General features: G+C 44.8%; 1 protein-coding gene across 3 annotated transcripts in view; it reads right to left on the bottom strand.

The window, feature by feature from the left end:
- UCP3 (Mitochondrial substrate carrier family protein) overlaps nucleotides 1-19,826 on the bottom strand; it is an 83,445-nt gene that overhangs the window by 63,608 nt on the left and 11 nt on the right. The window contains exons 1-2 of one of the 3 annotated variants that reach the window (XM_086816432.1): nucleotides 19,715-19,826; nucleotides 19,448-19,537 (exon numbers count right to left, since the gene is read on the bottom strand). The exon at nucleotides 19,715-19,826 is cut by the window's right edge and continues 11 nt beyond it. The gene's annotated coding sequence lies outside the window, so the exon portion shown is untranslated. Of the gene's footprint in view, nucleotides 1-19,447; nucleotides 19,646-19,684 lie in introns of those variants that run through there. The other 2 variants (XM_086816431.1, XM_086816433.1) reach the window with 2 other exon arrangements.

Here is a 19,826-nt window from a genome sequence, read left to right as displayed (position 1 = left end):
CGCCGCCTCTGTCCTCAGCAGTACCTGCTGTCGTACAGAGCTGTACGGCCTGCTCCAGCACACAGAAATCAGCAGCAACAACCCTAATCAACAGTCGACTCTTTCTCCTCAGCTTTTCCACGCTTGAGAACATGCAAGTTTGCTCCATGACTCTTTTTCCCAAAAGCTAGAGAGAGGGGGAGGAGAGAGAAGCACACACTCCAAAAGTGGAGTGGCCTCCTCCCCATAATAATCCTAGGGCCCCAAACTTTAAAAGTCCCTAGGGGCCACTAAGGCCTAGGGGCAACTTTAATAAACATTAAAAGTTTAATGTTCTAGTTCCCCCCTTCACACCTAGGGATGTCCACACATCTTTAACTCTGTCCGGGCACCCCCCATGTGAATCATTCAATATTTTGACTCAGCAATCACCATGCCCACACTTGTGCTGTTCCATTTTCACAGGGCCATGACAGCCGGTTTACACCTACATACTCGTAGGTGTGTCACAAAACTAGGTAATAAACTAGGGATTGAGTGATGTTTGATTGTGCTTGCATACTCTTAGGTGTGTTATAAAACTAGGGAGTAAACTAGGGATTGGGTAACGCTCAAAAAAATTATCCCCAAAAACGAGAAACGGGAACAAAAACGGAAACGTTTGAGGAATGGAAACGGGGAAACACATTTTTAGGGGTGGAAACGCCCGTTTCCTATGACAATATCACTTGGAAAACGAGAAACAGCCATGGAAACTGATGGGGTCTTGAAACGGAGACACATGTTTCTAGGGTCTGAAACAGTCGTTTCCTGTGACTATGCTTTAGAACTCTTAAAGTCTATAGCTACTACACAAAGTTAACTGTTCTAACCAGATGTGTGCTCTGCAACTCCAACTCATGGGTCACCATGCAACAAATAGGAGCTTCTGACAGCCCCCCTCTACCTCTCACATGCCTCTCTAGCTGAAAGCACATGGGGGGAGTATAATCTTATTGTTATAGAAATGCAGACACCTCCCTGTGAGGGCAAAAGGACGAAATGTAATAAAGTAGGAACTTTATTCAATAGGGTTAATAATGGGACAAGTCCATGTATAAAAGAGGGGACTTGGACCATGGTTGTAACTTTTGATGATCATTTTTAGAAATGGAAACTTATGTTTCTTGGGGCTCATGGCTTCTCTCTTGGCTTGTGGAAGGCTATTTCCATTCTCTTGGTGAGAGACTAAACACACTTAGGCATCATGTTTACATGGTGATTACTCATATTTTTCATGCATTACATCCCTTCATTCCAATTGGTATCAGAGCTCTTGATTTTGATCATGGGCATGCATGGGTTGTTGGGAAAATTTGCTTGAAAATTTGAGTTTCTTTTAATTTTTTTTCATTTTCTTGTAATCCTTGAGTGATTCTTGACAAATCTTCTCTAATCTTGCTTAATCTCATGGAGATGGTGAGCATTTCATGGAAATTGCTTGAATTTTGAGGGATTTTGGCCAATTTTATCATTTTTGGACCAAATTTTGGGCCTCTGGACCAAAAATTTGGGACAGTCGGGCCAAAACTTAGGGCAAGTGACTAATCGCAATTAACTTTTCTGCTAATCACGTTTAGTAATCATCTTCTTCTTTCTCAAGCTTTCCATAGCCATGGGATGCTCTTCCTTTACCCGTTTTGATGCCAAACCTTAGGGTTTTTGTAGAGCTCACTGAGATCTTTCATTTGAGCCTCTTCTTGCAAATTTTTTTCTCAAGATTGGAGAGCTTTTGTTCATTCTTCCATGGCTGTGAGAAACCCTAGTATACCTTGCTACATTGACCACATCTTGCATTGCTAAGCTCTTACACTTCATAGGCATCTTTGTGAGCATTCTCATCTCATGAAGGAGGCAAAGAGGAGGGCGACGGGCTGCTGCAGGCTGCCGCCTATGCGCGAATTTCGTGGGTGAGAGGAAGCTAGGTTACCTAGTTCTACTACCTCAAGAGATGGAAGCTATGCAATAGGGTTCTTAGCCCTTGTTTGGAGCATATTTTCAAGCCTTATTCAAGCACATGGGAGGTGTTATTTGGCTGCAAATTTCAGAGCAAAAGAGGCTACGTTTTTCTTCAACAAGAGGCTTCTTCAACATTCTCTACCATTGAAGCTTTCCGGATGACATTGGTGAGTGGTTTGATCAATTTCTTGTAAGTTTGAAGCATTTGGTGGAGCTTGGGAATGGATTAGGGTTGGATACATTCAAACTCCCCTAATTTCCAGAAATTAGCCATTAAAGCTTGACCATTCACATGCCAATATTGCTTCTCCATGCATTATTGATGGCAATGGTGAAAGGAATTGATTCCACATGAGCTTGGCCAATTCATAGATCACATTTTGGGGGATTTTCTTCATTATGTCTCATTTGGCATGCCATTGATGGAATAGCAAGCTTATGCAATGTTTTTGGAGTCCCTCATGCTCATCTTGATGCCATATGGACACTATGGATGCTATACATAGCCATGCCAATGCTATGTTTTACACATGGGCATAAGAGAGCATAAGTTTTGGAAGCATGCATTTGTCAATATGATGTGAAAGGGATTGTTGGAATGCAATTGCAAATGCCTTGATTGTGGTTAACAAATGCTTATGCAAATGCCATGGTGAGGGCATTGTGAATTGTTAGTTTGTGTTGGAGCTTTTGGATGATGGATTGAGGCATGAGTCCATGCTTTATTGATGAGTTCTAAATTGTAAAAGGGCATGAGTCATGCTCAATACTTATAAGCCAACAAACTTGTTCTATCATTTGATATTATCCACATCATTTTGTACCTACACTCACCATTGCTACCACTTCAAGTTTCTATAGAATCTAGCAATGTGTGAGGGTACCTTGGCATTGGTTGGAGAGGCCAAGGGGAGAATGGCTTGAACTCTTTGTGCCGTGATTGCCATGGTAAAGCGGTACAAAGGGGGATTAGGTACACCGGTGTGAAGAAATGGCCTCAACCTTCACCTTGGAGGAAAACTCGGTGAAGGGGTGAGAAGAGCTTGGCCGGGAGATCAGCAAGCTTCAACGCGCGTCCTCAACAATCCTCACCATCGACTTTGTGGATGCATTTGGGCAATGGGGCCCCTTTTCCGTCATATTGTGTGGATATTGCAAATGCTTTGATGGACAAAGAGTGCACATGATCTTTCATGACATTGTGGGATACAAAGAGTATTGCATTGTGATTTGAGAAGTTGCATTTTCATTTGAGATTTGGTTCCAATTACAAAGGAGACTCTGGCGGAATTTTTCCAACAAGGGAGCCAAACAAGCTTATTGATTGGAGATTTACCCCATGGATACACTTGAAGAGTTATTCACAACTACCAAGGGGAGAAACACCAATCATTTGTAGCCAGATTGAGCTTTGGGACCGAATTTTGAAAATTTCTGGGATTTTACAAAACCCTAATTCAGTCCTAGGGTTTTTGGGATTAGGTCCGAGTGATTACACGACTCTATTCTACTCCTTGAGAGTTTTCAAATGAGCCATAGAACCCCTTAATCGGATATCACAATCTCGATCAAAGTAGTCATGTTGACTTTCTGGTCAAAGTCAAACAGAATATACTTCCACTTTGACTGAATCAAAATGCTTTTAGGGGTAGGTTCTATCTTCCGTTAGCTTTCTATAGAGCCGTCAAAATCCTAATTCCGACATATATTTTGCGTTTTAGAGCCAAATTACTACTTTCAGCTGTCCCGCACAAACCCTAAAACAGAGAGTACTTGCCCACACCTAATTCTTACTGTGTTCATTTGGGAGGATAGTAGACACCATTACCTACCCATAGAACCTTCTTTTGTCCAATTCCGACATCATTTGGGCATTCTACCAACATCTTGCATTTCTTCACTATGCCGAAGGGAAGACCACGCAAGGGTGGGGATGTTGTGCAAGAAATGATCATTGGTGATGAGGACATGGAAGGTAATATGGATGCAAGGGATGCATTCATCAATGAAGACAATGGGGGCAATGTACATAATCAAATTTCTCAAGGGACACAAGCGGCGGTTAACCATGACACCCTCATGCAAATGCTTGTACAACGGTTGGAGACCTTAGACTCCAAGCTTGATTCTCATTTTGAAACATTATCCTCACGGATTGGTGTGATGGAGGACAAGTTTGGGAAGTCTCAAGCACAAGAAAAGCATGGGAATTATGGTGACTATGAGCAAAGAAAAGGCAAGGGCATCTTGAATGAGGATTCCATGAAGGCCGTACAAGAGGATCCATTGGGAGCATCCACTCGGGGATTCATGGCGGATGCACGGAGACCTCTTGTCAAGGACATGTTTCCTCCTTCTCTTCATTCGGGTTTGTCTCACCTCAATGCATCAAAGGGTCCTACCTTTTCTAGGGCAATGCATTCAAGGGAAGAGGATGAGGTGTTTGTGAATGAGGAGGAGATTGCACTCGATTGGAATCAAATGTCCTTTGCCCAAAGACAAAGGGATGCTCACGAGAAGTGGATGGAATTGTCGAATATCATCAAGAGGGATTACAAAGACTTTGCACAATTTATGGAGTCATACTCGAAGATGCAAAGATTCAAGCCCTCTACCCAACATGATAACCCATCCCACATATCTTCCAAGGATGTCAAAGACAAAATCTCACTATCAAAGTTCAAAGGTGACGGGTCATCTCCGCAAGAGTTGGAGGAGTGGGCTACCAAGCTTGACACCTATTTCCAACTTTACCCAAAAAGTGAGCGTGATATGGTACAATTTTCCTCCTTACATCTTGAAGATTATGCTCATCAATGGTGGAGGCACTTGGTCAAACAAGGGAACACGCCATCAACTTGGGAAGGATTGAAGCGGGAGATGAACTTGGCCTTCATTTCACCCTTAATGCTTGACCGATACCATGAAGAATGGTATGAGCTTTCTCAAAAGGAGATGATGGTGAGAGGTTACATCAAGAGATTTTTGAAGCTTTCAATGTACGTGGAAGGCTTGAGTGAAGACATGAAGATGAAAAAGTTTGTGCATGGGCTTGAACACTTCATCAAGGCGGATGTGTCGGCTCAAAGGCCTAGCTCTCTCAAAGAAGCTATGAGGTTAGCCGAACTCTATGAGCCAAAGTACAAGAGGTCTCAGCCCATGACCTTCACCAACGACACACTCAAACCAACCACTACTTCTTACAATTTTGGGAAAGGTCCTACCTCTACATTACCATCCTCTAATCCAAGAACTCCTACATCATTTGGGGGTGGACAGCCAAAGAATGGGATACATCAATTTGATGCCAAAAAGAGTAGTGACTTCATGAAGAAGAAGCCCTTTCAACCCTTCAAGAAGACTCAAAGAATGGATGATCCAAAGATTGAGGAGTTGAGAAGCAAAGGGCTATGTTTCAAGTGCAAAGAGAGGTGGTCACCCGGGCATGTGTGCAAATCAAAGAAGATTGTGGCCACTATGATCCTCATGGATGAGGAAGAGAACAAGGATGACTCTCATGACATTGAAGAATGGGAGGATTGCAATGAAGAAGCACATGAGGAGTCACTTGAAGACCATTCTTTCATCATGGAGGATGGTGAGTTTCCGTTTGATCCGGGAGGTGGAGTTAAGGAAAGCCTTGTGGATGGAGACATGCCTACCAATGCAGAAATTTCAGCTTGCATATGCTCTATCTCACAAGAGTTGTTGGCGGGTTGCAAGAACCCAAGCACACTAAGGTTGGTGGGGACCATCAATGGGAGGGTTGCACATATTCTTGTGGATTCCGGGAGCACTCATAGCTTCATCAACTCTAAATCCATCAACTCTCTCAAACTCAACACAAAGAAGACACCTACAACGTTCCAAGTGCAAGTGGCAAATGGGGAAAGTGAGAAGACTAGTTTGGTTTGCCCTTCTACAAAAGTGGTTTTATCCTCTTCATACACTTGGGAAGGTGATTTGGTGGTTTTGGATATGGGTCCCATCGACATTATCATGGGGTGTGATTGGTTGGCTTCACTTGGTGACATTCACATGAACCTTCAACAAGGTTTCATGAGCTTTCTACATCATGGGCAACAAGTGGTACTTGCTGCAAATGCACCTAAGAAGCTCTCTTTGGTCACTCCAAGGCGACTCAAGAAAGAGATTAAGGCTTTTGGCACTATCTATGTGTTACATGTTACCCAAGAGGAGATGGAAGGCAGTGGACAGCACATAGATGAGGAAATGGCAACTCTTCTTAAGAAGTATACATGCTGTAATTTCTGGACAGCTTTGGGAAGGTCTACTATTGGGCCTATTTTTCTACTCCAACAAGCTTCATGGCGTATCCTAATGAAAGATTATGATGTGGGCTACATATGGCTGAGTGTACATATCATTTTCAGCCCAATATATGGAGTCTAAATGAAGGATTTTCAAGGGTCTTCATCGACTAGAAGGGCTGTCATAACAGTCCCACTCATACACTTTGGGCTTGAAGCTTTGTGGACTTGTACACATCCAAATTTTCATTGTATATGTGCTTTGGATGTACTTGAGAACTCTTAACCACTTCCCATTGATTACATTAGAGTCTCATACTTTGAGATTGTACATGTTATTGATTTTGAGGACAAAATCAATGGGAAGGGATGGTTTGTAATAAAGTAGGAACTTTATTCAATAGGGTTAATAATGGGACAAGTCCATGTATAAAAGAGGAGACTTGGACCATGGTTGTAACTTTTGATGATCATTTTTAGAAATGGAAACTTATGTTTCTTGGAGCTCATGGCTTCTCTCTTGGCTTGTGGAAGGCTATTTCCATTCTCTTGGTGAGAGACTAAACACACTTAGGCATCATGTTTACATGGTGATTACTCATATTTTTCATGCATTACATCCCTTCATTCCACGAAAGGACCAAATGTACGAGAGATTAAAGCAAAATAACACAGCATGAAATATGTGAGTGAATCTATATATAATGGTGAATGAACATATGTACAAGAGCCCTCTGATGTGAGGTGACTCTGAGAAGAAAGACCAATGCAGAAGCAAAGATGATGTCGGAGCTAAAGCACGGTCGATGACAAAGGCTCGCTCGCGCCAATGTGAGGCAAAGCACTCTGAGAGGTAGTTGGTGTCGAAGGCTCGCGTCAGTGGTGGAAGCAAAGGCACTCTGAGGTGGTAGTGGCACCGGAAGATGAGGTAATGCAGGCTCTGGTGACAAGGGTGCTGCTGTACCTGAGGTGGTAGTAGATGAAGAGCAGAGAGGGCTGCCGTCCCGAGTGGTGGTGGTGGTGCAAGCTTTGATGACAAGGGTGCTGCAAGACTTGTAAGGGTGCAGGCTCTGATGACAATGGTGCTGCGTACCTGAGGGGTGCAAGCTCTGGTGACAAGGGTGCTGCATACCTGAGGAGTGGAGAGGAGGAGAGAGGGCTGCCGTCCTGAGTGGTGCAAGCTCTGGTGACACAGGTGCTGTGTACCTGAAGTGGTAAGGAGCAAAGAGGGCTACCGTCCTGAGTGGTGCAAGCTCTGGTGACACGAGTGCTGCGTACCTGAATTTTGATGTTGATGGTGAACATGAGCAGAGAGTGGGCTGCCGTCCCGATGGTATGATGTAGCAGAGAGTGGGCTGCTGTCCCGATGGTGAGAGCTGAAGCAAAAATGCTGAAGTGCTCTATGTATAGCAGAGGGGGCTGCTGTCCCATGAGCTGTGGAGAAAACGCTGATGTGCTGATGTAAGCACTGATGATCTGCTGATGTAAACACTGATGTAAGCTTGATGTAAGGCTGATGTAAACGCTGATGTCAGTGCTGATGTAAGCCTGATGTAAGCCTAATGCAAACGCTGATGTCAGTGCTGATGTAAGCCTGATATAAGAGTTGATGTAAGCGCTGATGTAAAACGCTGAAGAATGCTGAAGTAAAACACTGATGTATGCTATGTAGCAGAGAGGGCTGCTGTCCCACGGTGTGGCTTGTAGCAAAGGGTGGGCTGCTGTCCCGATGTGTGGCCAGACCAGAAACACTGATGTGCTGAATGTCAGGCGAGGAGGATGAAGCTGTGTTGTGTAGAGCTCGGCAGAAGCAGCAGCAACAGCAACATATGGTACCGGATATGTGCAATGAAGTGGTACACTTGGTGAAGTGATGAGGCAAGGTTATATATACCAAGGGGGAGTGTTGGTACGTCAGCCTAAAGGCTGTAGGCCAGCAGCCAAGACAAAAATCCCCAAATAAGACTAAAAAATCCCCTTTTTAGGGCTGGGAAAAATACTGTTTTCACACACCCCCTCTCAATCCAAAAAGGGGACCATGAGAGAAGATGAGAGAAGATGATGGATGCCAGGGTCCCACAGTGACACACTGGCAGAAGGAATGTATCCCCCTCTGGAAACAAAATCTGATAAAGTCAGAGATGGCGATCATGATGGCAAACGTGGTGAAGATGAGCGGATGTACATGGGTTGATCATCTCGTCTCCCAAAGCAAGATCTCGAATGGGGCTCTCCACTGAGTAAGAAGTCCATTCCATGTGTGGTCCAGATCAAAGTTTGGAGAATCAACTTTGGGTGAGAAGAATTGGTCCTCCGGGAGTGCAGGTAGACGATCCATGTTGTGTGCTCTCGAGGTCTTCAATCCCTTTGCTCACGATAGCTCTGATACCATGTGAGGGCAAAAGGACGAAAGGACCAAATGTACGAGAGATCAGAGCAAAACAACACAACATGAAATATGTGAGTGAGTCTATATATAATGGTGAATGAACATAAACAAGAGCCCTCTGATGTGAGGTGAATCTGAGAAGAAAGACCACTGCAAAAGCAAAGATGATGTCGGAGCTGAAGCATGGTCGGTGACGAAGGCTCGCGTCGATGTGAGGCAAAGCACTCCGAGAGGTAGTTGGTGTCGAAGGCTTGCGTTGGTGGAAGCAGAGGAACTCCGAGGTGGTAGTGGCAACAGAAGATGAGGTAATGCAGGCTCTAATGACAAGGGTGCTTGAAACCGGCCTTCACAAACTTGACAGGCGGTGAGCACAACTTAAAGAAAAAGAGATGGAGCTAAAGCGCTCCTGCACAAGAGTCCAATAGGCCCCAAAGCGTGGCACCCCCGTAGGTATTTATTTATCTCTTGAAGTCAGCGTACCTTTGTACAACTTCCGGGAAGAGAACTCCTTGTTTCACTTAAAGGGAGTCTCTTCGAAGCTTTCACCCAATTTCTTTTGTGGGTTACAATGGGCCTTGGCCCCCTTTTTATACAAATCTTGGCTAAAAAGCCCAGCTTTTTCTTTTATTATGAAATCTCATCGAGCACTTTTGTTCTATAAAAAAAAACTCGCACATGGGAGATTTTTTTTTTTTACGTTGCTTCTCTCTTTTCTTTCTGCGTTTTGGTTTCAGCGCTTCTCTCTCTCTCTACATTTAGGTTTCAGCGCTGCTCTCTCTCTCTCCTGTTCTACTGCAGCCTGGTGCCCCTGCCACATGGCAGTGCCACATCATCAGGACGGCTGCAGTGCCACATCATCTGAACGGGCTGCCTGGCCTGTTGGGCTGCGCTGCATGGCTGCCCTTGCTGTTGCGTTATCATACTGCTCTCTAGTCGTTGCCCTTGGCCACCCCAATGCTGTCCCGTCAGGCTGCCCCTTAACCACTCCTTGTGCAATCCTTTGGATTACCCTTGGGCTGCCTTTTGGGTGGCCCTAGGGTAGCCCCTTGGGCTGCCCTTGACTGCCCAACAAGAGAGAGATGGTCTCAGCTGCACCTGCAACACAGTAAGAGAAACATACCAAAAACACACACACATACATGCACATGTACATACATATGAGCATGCACACACATGTACACACACACACACCAAGCATGTATATGCACTCACATACATGTGTACAAACTTACACATGCACATACAGAGTTAAACATGATGAGTGAATGTTAAACATGCTTAAAGCATAATCACAGTGCTTAAGAAAAGAGGTAAAATACTCAGTCTTGTAACATACCCGCCTCTTAAAACAAAGCAATCATCCTCGATTGCTCAATCAAAGGATCTGTCAAACTGAAACAAAACCTAAGAGAGCAATGAGAAAGCTATGTCCTGCCAACTTAAATAGAACATCCAGAATAACATAAATCAAGAGTCATTCACAAAATCGGCATCCACTTCGTGAATAGTCATGTCCCCCTCGATGCTTTACCTCCTCCGCTCATGGCCATCCCACAAGACCCACGATCATCAGTACATCATGAACATGAGTAAACACTAATGCATCAAAACAAGCATAAATGCATACCCATAAATACTTCTTGAGGTGTTCTCATATGTTTTTAACCTTGGATCCCATAACATATAACATCTCAAAAGTATCTATATACATGCATATCAAACGAAAGTCTAGAATAGACGTCCCCATTCTCTCAAAAAATCCATATATCCATGAATCAAACCATGTGACTAGTACACATATATCATAAAAGTCCCATAGGTAGATATATTGTCAGCTCAGTATCTCGGGTGTGCTAATAAGAACACCAAGCAACTTCTAGATCTCATCCAAGTGAATTCTGTGACAAGGGAGCGGAGTTACCCCCCCTCTTAAGTAACCGGTAGTACTCCAGAATCCACAGCTGAACCTGTTGAAGCACTTTCTAAGGTAGGCTCCAAACCAAAAGCCTCGAGGTAAAGTTTTAGTATCCTCGGTGAATCTGGCAAGTCACCCTCCTCCATCCACTTCGAATCCATACGTGAATAGTTCACAAACTTCACCAAATATCGACGTGAAACTTTCCCTCTGACTTTTCTTTCCTTATGTGCCAAAATCTATTCCGGTTGAAGAATCTCATCTAGTTCTTCTACCTCTGGTTGTGGCTCATCAACTTGATCTGTGGGCACCTCACCTCTGAAAGGTTTAAGAAGACTCACATGGAATGCATTATGAATCCTCCAATGATCCGGTAACCGAAGACAATAAGAAACATCACTCATCTTTTCAATCACCTGAAAAGGCCCATAATATCGCATACTCAATTTAGGATATAAGCATTGTTTACCCTTCATTTTCCTGAGTCTAGCCTTCTCAAATCTCAAAAGCAACCAATCACCCAAATCAAAAAATAATGTCGACGGTGAAGGTTTGTCCCCTTCCTCTGTTTCTCTTGAGTCCTTTCAAGAGCCAACTTGACCTTCTTGTAAGCCTCATCCATATTCTCCACAAAACGGTCTACCTCAAAGATCTTATCCTTTGTATGCAAAATTGGTGGTACTTTCTTCCCGCCTTCCACAATCTCGAAAGGTGCCTTACCTGTCGAAGTGTGAATGGTGTTGTTGTAAGCAAACTCCACCAAAGGAATATACTTTTCCCACTGTTCCTTATGATCCGAAACATAACACTTTAGAAGATCCAATACAACTAAGTTGGCAATTTCTGATTGCCCATCTGTTTGTGGATGAAAAGATGATGAGAACTTCAACGAAGTTTTCATGTTTTCGAACAATGCTCTCCAAAATAAACTCGTCATTCGAGGATCTCAGTCACTAACAATAGATGTGGGCATCCCATGGTACTTGAAGATATTTGTCAAAAATATCCTCACCATTCGCTATGCATTAATCTTCTTCTTGACTAGAATGAAATGGACCTGCTTGCTGAAACAATCCACGATAGTCCAGATGCCATCATTCCCACTCTTTGTCCTAGGAAGATCAAAGATAAAATCCATAGCAATACTCTCCCACGGTCTATCTGGAATAGGCAAAGGATGAAGTAACCCAGGTGTCTTTTGACAGTCATACTTCACCTTCTGACAAATGATGCAATCACGAACAAAAGCATCAGCATCCCTGCACATACTAGGCCAATAAAAGAATGCCTCCAAAGCCTTCACTATAGCCTCAATACCACGATGGCCTGCATAAGGCGAAGCATGGCACTCTGTCATAACCTTCTGCCTCAACTGAGATGTGACACAATTTGTCATGCATCATCAAAAATCCTTCTTTGAGAGAATAGTGATCAACTCTCTCTCCTTCAGTCAAACGATCAAAAATCGGCTCAAAATCTACCTCATGAGCATATTGTTCTTACATATCATCAAGTTCATGATGAAAGATAATAGAGACGGCGGCCACATGTGGTTTCCTGGACAAGGCATCCGCAACCACATTCTTTTTGCCATACACATGTACAATCTAAAAGTGAAACATGGACAGAAAATTAGCCCATCTCATATGCTTCTTTGAGAGCTTCGTTTAAGTAAGGAAGTGTAAACCGGCCTCCAACCTTCAGACGAAACCAAAGGGCGGTGCAAAAACAAACTTGCACACAAAACACTTCAACACCTTTGAGGACCCAGAAAAGGAAAACAAACAGGGGGAGCTACAGTGCTCCTACAAACACTACACGGACACCGATTGGTCCCAAAACGCAGTGGCGCCCCTTTCGGTATTTCTTTAATTAATTATAAGAGCTTTGATTACAATAAGGCTGGAAACTCAACCGTCACAGTAGAACTCCTGAAGCCTGCAAAGACCCTGCATCATGGCTTCATATCCACTCGGCATCCACAAACAAGTCCAACCATTGTTCACATCAAAAGACTCTCACACATTGAGTCCTGCATACAGAAGCTTTCTCCCATGATCAGGCATAGCCTCTCACCCTATGAACAGCATCACACCCTGACACATCCAATGCTTTTGCATCACATCACAAACTCCCAAACTATCTCTCAAAAGAGAACTCGCACCACAGCACAGCATACCATACAGTCGACACACCTGTACCAACCCTCTCTACCTTCCAAGGGTACTATCCATCTCTGTCATGGATTCCCTGTCCCCTGCCCAATCAGTAGCAAGGTTGTACCAAACATGTGTCCATTCCTGTACCTTCTGCCTGCATGTGACCTATCTCTTGGAGAACCATAAACATGTTTCCTCGAGAAACCTACGACCTGTTTCCCGTGAAACCCTTATGCCTATTTCCCTTTGAAACCTTTGTCCTATTTCCATACATAACCATTCACAGCACCATTCAACAACAATGCCAACAACGGCATAGATCTAGTTACTTGTTCCCTCATAAAACATCTAGAAACATAGAGATGCCCATAACTGTAGATCCCTCTGTTCCTTTCCAAAAAGAAGAAAACAATATGCTGCCTAAGCATGCAGCCATGCGAGCTTGCATCACTCCCATGCCAAGGAACACATTCAATTGACTTGTATTTGCAGCCGGAAACCCAAGCACATAGCAGAATTTGCTGCCCAGCCTTGTACTTCCTCCTACAGACCACGCTTCTATCTCCAGCATCGTTTGTATGAACAACAGTTCAGTTGACAATCAGCTTCTTGCCAAAAGCAAAGGAGAGAGAAGAAGAAGATCCTGTAGGTGCCTGAATATTCAGCCACATAGCAGCCAACTTGTCCTCCAAGTGCTAAAGAGAGAGAGAAAGGAGACCTGTGTCTCTCTGTTCTGTAGCACAGCACAGCAGCCGGCCCTTTAATCTCCAAAAAGCATGCCTAAGGAGCTATTCAGCTGCGCCTATAGCTTTTGTAGCATAGCCCGCCTGCAGTCCTTCCAAAAAGCATGATATGACCAACAGCGCAAACTCCCTGTAGCTGTTTTTCCAGGCCCAAGATTAGCGCTGCCCCCCTATAAGTGCTGTCCAGCGCTATAAGTGCAGTTCAGCCATAAAGAGGCGCTCTGCTTTTTCACCCTAAAAGAGGTGCGTGCAGCCATGTGCTTTTTCACCCATAAAAGAGGCACTTGCAACCATGTGCTTTTACACCCATAAAAAAAGCCCCTATAGCAGCCCGCCAGTCCCTTTTTAGAAAAAGCACACACGTGGCCCCAGTAATAGCATATGGGCCACGTTTACTTTCATAAAGGGTATTATCAAGTTTTTAAAGGCTTTTAAAATCTTTTGTCCCCTCCCCCCACATGGGGTCGTCCACACATGGGTTTCCTTTTTAACTCCAAACTGATGCCATTCACACTATCCACCATGTCCCCGTGCACACCTGCATACTGTCAAGAGAAAAACACAGCGTCGTGACAGGAAGTATCGTAAAGTCTGATGATCACTTTGAACAATGAAATCAGCTCCAAGAAGGTAATGCTTCCAAGTAGAAAGAGCATGAATAACCACAAGAAGCTCCTTCTCATATACTAGTAGATTCCTTTCTGCTAATGACAAAGTTCTACTCTCATAAGCAATAACATGTCCATCCTGCATAAGAACAGCTCAAATGCTATTCCCACATGCATCACACTGTACCACAAAAGGCTTATGAAGATCTGAAGAAAGAACCAAAACTGGACCAATGGTAAGCTTTTTCTTAAGCTTGTTGAAAGCTTCCACTTCCTTCTCTGCCCATCGAAACTTTACATCCTTTTTGGTCGAGTGATGTAAAGGTGAAGCAATCTCTGCAAAGAATTGGATAAACCTCCTGTAATATGAACAAATTCCCAAGAAACTTCTCACATCATGTACAAACTGCAAATCCAACCAATTCTTTATTGCTTCAATTTTCGCTGGATCCATCCTAACGCCATCCTTAGACACTATGTGCCCAAGAAAGTGAATCTCCTGCATGAAAAATTCATTGTTCTTTCCATTCACAACCAACCTATGCTTTCTGAGTTCCTCAAACACTTTGGTCAAATGCTCCAGATGCTCCTTCTCTGAATGAGAAAACACAATCATATCATCAAAGAAGGTGCCCACAAAAGCATGATGAGGTCAGAAAATCCGATTCATCATCCTGTTAAAAGTCACTCAAGCATTTGTAAGACCAAAAGGCATGACCAAAAACTCGTAAAGTCCAAAAGTTGTCCTGAAGGTTGTCTTGTGCACATCTTTTGGTCTGATGCGAATTTGATGGTATCCACTCTTCAAATCAATGCGACTGAAGTAAGCTGCTCCCTGTAACCGGTCCAAGATATCATCGATTCGTGGTATAGGGAATCTGTTCTTGATGGTAATCTTATTCAGTGCCCTGTAATCAATGCACATCCGCCAAGAACCATCTTTCTTTTTTGTACCAAAAGCACTAGTGAACAATAGGGCGAAGAGCTCGACTGAATCAACCCTTTGTCCAATAGATCACGCACAGTGTGTTCCTGAGTAATTTTCCTATTGAAAGTACCTACTACCACTTTAACTTTATGGCACCAAGGCATACCCAACAAAACATCACAACCCTCCAAAGACATAATGTAGAAATCATCCTCTCTCTTCGTGTACGATGTCCCTCCACAAAAGAAACATTTGTTCGCAGCTATAAGTTCTTTCTTTTCTTCATTTGTTCTTTAGGGTAAGGGCTGAAATTTCCTCTTCTTGGATTGCCCCTTCTCTCGTGGTTCAGTGTCCTTGGTCTCCTTTGACTCCTTTGTCTCTTTAGATGCTTTCTTTGAGAAGAGACGTTGATCCTTGAACCCTGACATCTGACCAGTAAGCATGGCATATCCAATCTGAGCATTTTCTATCATCTGAGTCATATTAGTGACCTTTGTTTTAATGCAATAGTCACGAACCTCCTTGGGTAACCCACAGCAATAAGTCTCTACCTGCTCACCAGTGACATTGGCCTAAAGGATGTGATTGGCAGCAAGGCATCCCAAAATTTCTTGTTATACTCTTCCAAATTGCTACAGTCTCTGGAATCTAGACGATGCCAAGTCGTCATAACATCCACCTCAAAAGTCGGTGTCAACCATAAAGAAGAGAAGATTTGCTTGAACTCCACCCAAGTGCTTGGTGCTATGCCCTGATGAAGAAGAGTCGACCACCATTGAAGAGCATTTCCCTTGAGGAAAGAAGCTGCATTCCGTACCTTAGCTGCCTCTGTGAAGTTACCACCGAAGAATGCCGCATCAAACTGTTGAATGAAGGTGAGAGCCTTCAAACGATCCTTTGCACCACTAAAAGTATCAAACTTCACTGCAACACCACCCTCTGTATAATCTTTTGGCTTCTCGCCTCTGAAACAAGATTATCATAGGGATGTGGTTTGAGAAAAGAATTGCCTACAACATTAGACCCCATGCCCATCATACCAGGCATACCAAAAGCACTTCCACCACCACCACCATAAGTTCCATACATACCTGGCTGCATACCATAGCTCCCAATCATGCCCATGTTGGGCACACCCATCATGGAATGAAAGACAGAGCCTCCGCCAAAGTAACCAGGATGAGAAGTATTATCAGGGTTTCCATAGGTAAGTGGGGAAAAGATTAAGAATCAAGGTATGGCTGAAAGTTTGGGTAGATGGGAGCCGACACCCCTGCCATGTGGCAATGCCACGTCATCTGGACGGGCTGCCTGGCCTGTTGGGCTGCGCTGCATGGCTGCCCTTGCTGTTGCGTTATCATACTGCTCTCTAGTCGCTGCCCTTGGCCATCCCAATGCTGTCCCGCCAGGTTGCCCCTTAACTGCTCCTTATGCAGTCCTTTGGGTTACCCTTGGGCTGCCTTTTGGGTGGCCCTAGGGTAGCCCCTTGGGCTGCCCTTGACTGCCCAACAAGAGAGAGATGGTCTCAGCTGCACCTGCAACACAATAAGAGAAACATACCAAAAACACATACACACATACATGCACATGTACATACATATGAGCATGCACACACATGTACACACACACACCAAGCATGTATCTGCACTCACATACATGTGTACAAACTTACACATGCACATACAGAGTTAAACATGATCAGTGAATGTTAAACATGCTTAAACATGCTTAAAACATAATCACAGTGCTTAAGAAAAGAGGTAAAATACTCAGTCCTGTAACAGTACTGCTATACCTGAGGTGGTAGATGAAGAGCAGAGAAGGCTGCCGTCCCGAGTTGTGGTGGTGGTCCAAGCTCTGATCACAAGGGTTCTACAAGACCTAGAGGGTACAAGCTCTCATGACAAGGGTGCTGCGTACCGAGGGGTGCAAGCTATGGTGACAAGGGTGCTGCGTACCTGAGGGGGTGGAGAGGAGCAGAGAGGGCTGCCGTCCCAGGTGGTGCAAGCTCTGGTGACACGGGTGCTGCGTACCTGAATGAGATGTCGATAGTGAACATGAGCAGAGAGTGGGCTGCCGTCCCTATGGCATGATGTAGCAGAGAGTGGGCTGCTGTCCCGATTGTGAGAGCTGAGGCAAAAATGCTGAAGTGCTCTATGTATAGCAGAGGGGGCTGCTGTCCCATGAGCTGTGGAGAAAACGCTGATATGCTGATGTAAGCACTGATGGTGTGCTGATGTAAACGCTGATGTAAGCCTGATGTAAACGCAGATGATAAACGCTGATGTCAGTGCTGATGTAAAACACTGAAGAATGCTGAAGTAAAACACTGATGTATGCTGATGTAAAGGATGTAGCAGAGAGGGCTGCTGTCCCCCACGGTGTGGCCTGTAGCAGAGGGTGGGCTGCTGTCCCGATGTGTGGCCAGACCAGAAACGCTGATGTGCTGAATGTCAGGTGAGGAGGATGAAGCTGTGTTGTGTAGAGCCCGGCAGAAAAGCCCTGTTTGCTCCGAAGTTACGTGCAGAAGTACACTTGAGAGAGAGAGAGAGAGAGAGAGAGAGACACACACACACACACACACACACACACGAGGGAACAATGTCAACAATGTATTAGCGTAGCCAAGAGGTACAACGGCTTGGTACCAGCCAGGGTGCGATGATGGATGATTACAAGTGCGATGATGGATGATTACAAGTGAGGGCAGAGGGATGATTATATAGGAGATAAGCATGCTGGCCGACCAGCATCATGAAGCAAATGATAAATAAAATACCCACACCCCTTATGCAAAAACCTATTCCCACACTACCTAAGATGCACATATTTTAACAGTTTACTCCCTAGTTTAGTTTTATATCCGACGGCGTAAAAAAACAGCGGCGGGCAGCAGGGTCATTTGTGATCATTGATCCCTTATCAAGGGGGTCTTTAATGATCTTGTGTTATTTAGTGGCAAGGGCGTGCGAGCCCAACATCTAGAGGCAAAAGGTCCAGTTTCAGTTCCCGAGGAGATAGTGGCGGTTGTAACATGTCAGCAGTGGAGCCCACAATCAGATCGACAGTGTGGAGCAAAGGTGCATCATGTGCACCCGTGCTCCAAGTTAAGCACGAGGGGATGTCACATGCACACTCTCCCAAGGAATTATGGTTTTCACGTTTCTTTTTCCCGGAAATAGATCCTTCTATTAGTTATATGAAAAACCAGCCAATAGGCTGAAGTACATGCTCAGAGCCTCAAAAGGGGAAAAACACTAGTGAGGGTAGTCCCCTCCATGGCTGGCCACTCTCGGAGGGAACTACCTCATACAAGAGGGGAGGAGGTGGGGGGAGGAAGCCAACCCGGTGGCTTGTAGTGCCAAGTGAGGTCACCGGCACTGGCACTGCCCGAGAGGAAGTGGCCCTCTCGATGTCTCCGCATGCGGTCCGAATATCCTTGTAGCTTCCCCTAGTGGCCACGGAGGGTATGAATGATGTCACTCCATATGGCATGGATAGACGCTCTGGGGAATGGGGGGGTTTGAGGGTGCCCTCAATGGTCGCACTGCATCGTGCCTGCCAAATGTGCCGCTATGCTGCTGATGATCTCCCACCTTTGACAAGTGCTAGGGGACCAGACCTCTCCTGAATGGTCGGCGGTGCGGGTAGACTCTATCCTGCAATGGGTGAGCCTGAGGGCCTGACCATCAGCTGTCTCCTCGTAGTGGAGGGCGGGACTTGACTCTGTCACCCAAGCGATTGCCTCCACAAGTGATGTTGCGGGAAGAAAGTGACACCAAGACCACTCAAGGGCCCGTGACCAAGTCCATTCCTAGTGGGAGTAATAAGACACAAAACCAGGGGTCTTCCGACACCAAGTCCGAGTCCCAAGATCCCTTTCTCATCGGAATCTGAGCTGTCAGAGCCTCTGCACTTCTCCAATCACCATCAACTACGCCCTTTCCACACAGAATTTCGGGTGTCAGATGATAATAACCTATGCCACCATTGTGAGCTGCAGTTATTGCATGTCCTGTCAACAACTGTCACCTACCTCGTGCTCCCCCCAACCTTGATGAGAGGGAATGGCCTTGGGTTGGCCATTCGCACAGAAATTTGCTCGCTCACAAGGGTTTCTGGACGGGAATGTTCTACCCAAGGCCATTCCCTGTCTCACCTAGACCCCTCCTGGCACGATGTAGTCTCCCTCCTAGGGTTGCCAGCCATGAAAGGAGCACTCCTCTCTCCTTGCATCTTTCCTCTGTAATCTGCTATCATCCAATTGCACACCCTTTTTGCTAATAGGAGGATTTATTATAGGTTTTAGAGAGGGGGAGTGGGGTGTGTGTGTGTGTGTGTGTGTGTGTGTGTGTGTGTGTTTGGAAAACGTTCACAAAAATGACAACTCTTCAATCAAATAAAAGTACACATACTTGTGCCTTATTGACACTGTAGACAGCTTAAGGAAAGAATACCAGTCATGTGTCTAGAAGCTCCATTGTTGACAATCCAGAAGCACTACTATTCCTTGATCCTCTGCAACATTGCCACGTTCTTTGTCTTCCCTGCAGTGCGCAATTTTGAAAGCTTCAAAGAGCATCATGGCCAAGAAGGTCGGGCAAGAAACCAAAGGGCCATACATTATTTTCTCTTTCCAAGAGAAGCCTTCACAAAACAAACAAAACACACACACACCCGTCGAACATGCATACTCAATATATATTCTGTATTTAGCCGCCTACCTCTTCACGTGGAGAAAGGAGAGGGAGAATTTTTGAAAAGGAGAAAGGAAAAGAGAAGACAAATGTTTGGGGTTTCCTTTCCCCACATTTCTCACACCAGATGCATTGGGGC

The sequence above is a fragment of the Cibotium barometz genome, chromosome 22 (assembly GCF_041138505.1).
Source record: "Cibotium barometz isolate CiBa-2024 chromosome 22, ASM4113850v1, whole genome shotgun sequence".
NCBI lineage: Eukaryota > Viridiplantae > Streptophyta > Polypodiopsida > Cyatheales > Cibotiaceae > Cibotium > Cibotium barometz.
Note: the sequence above shows the minus strand (reverse complement) of the source record. Positions and strands in the feature narration are given on the sequence as shown.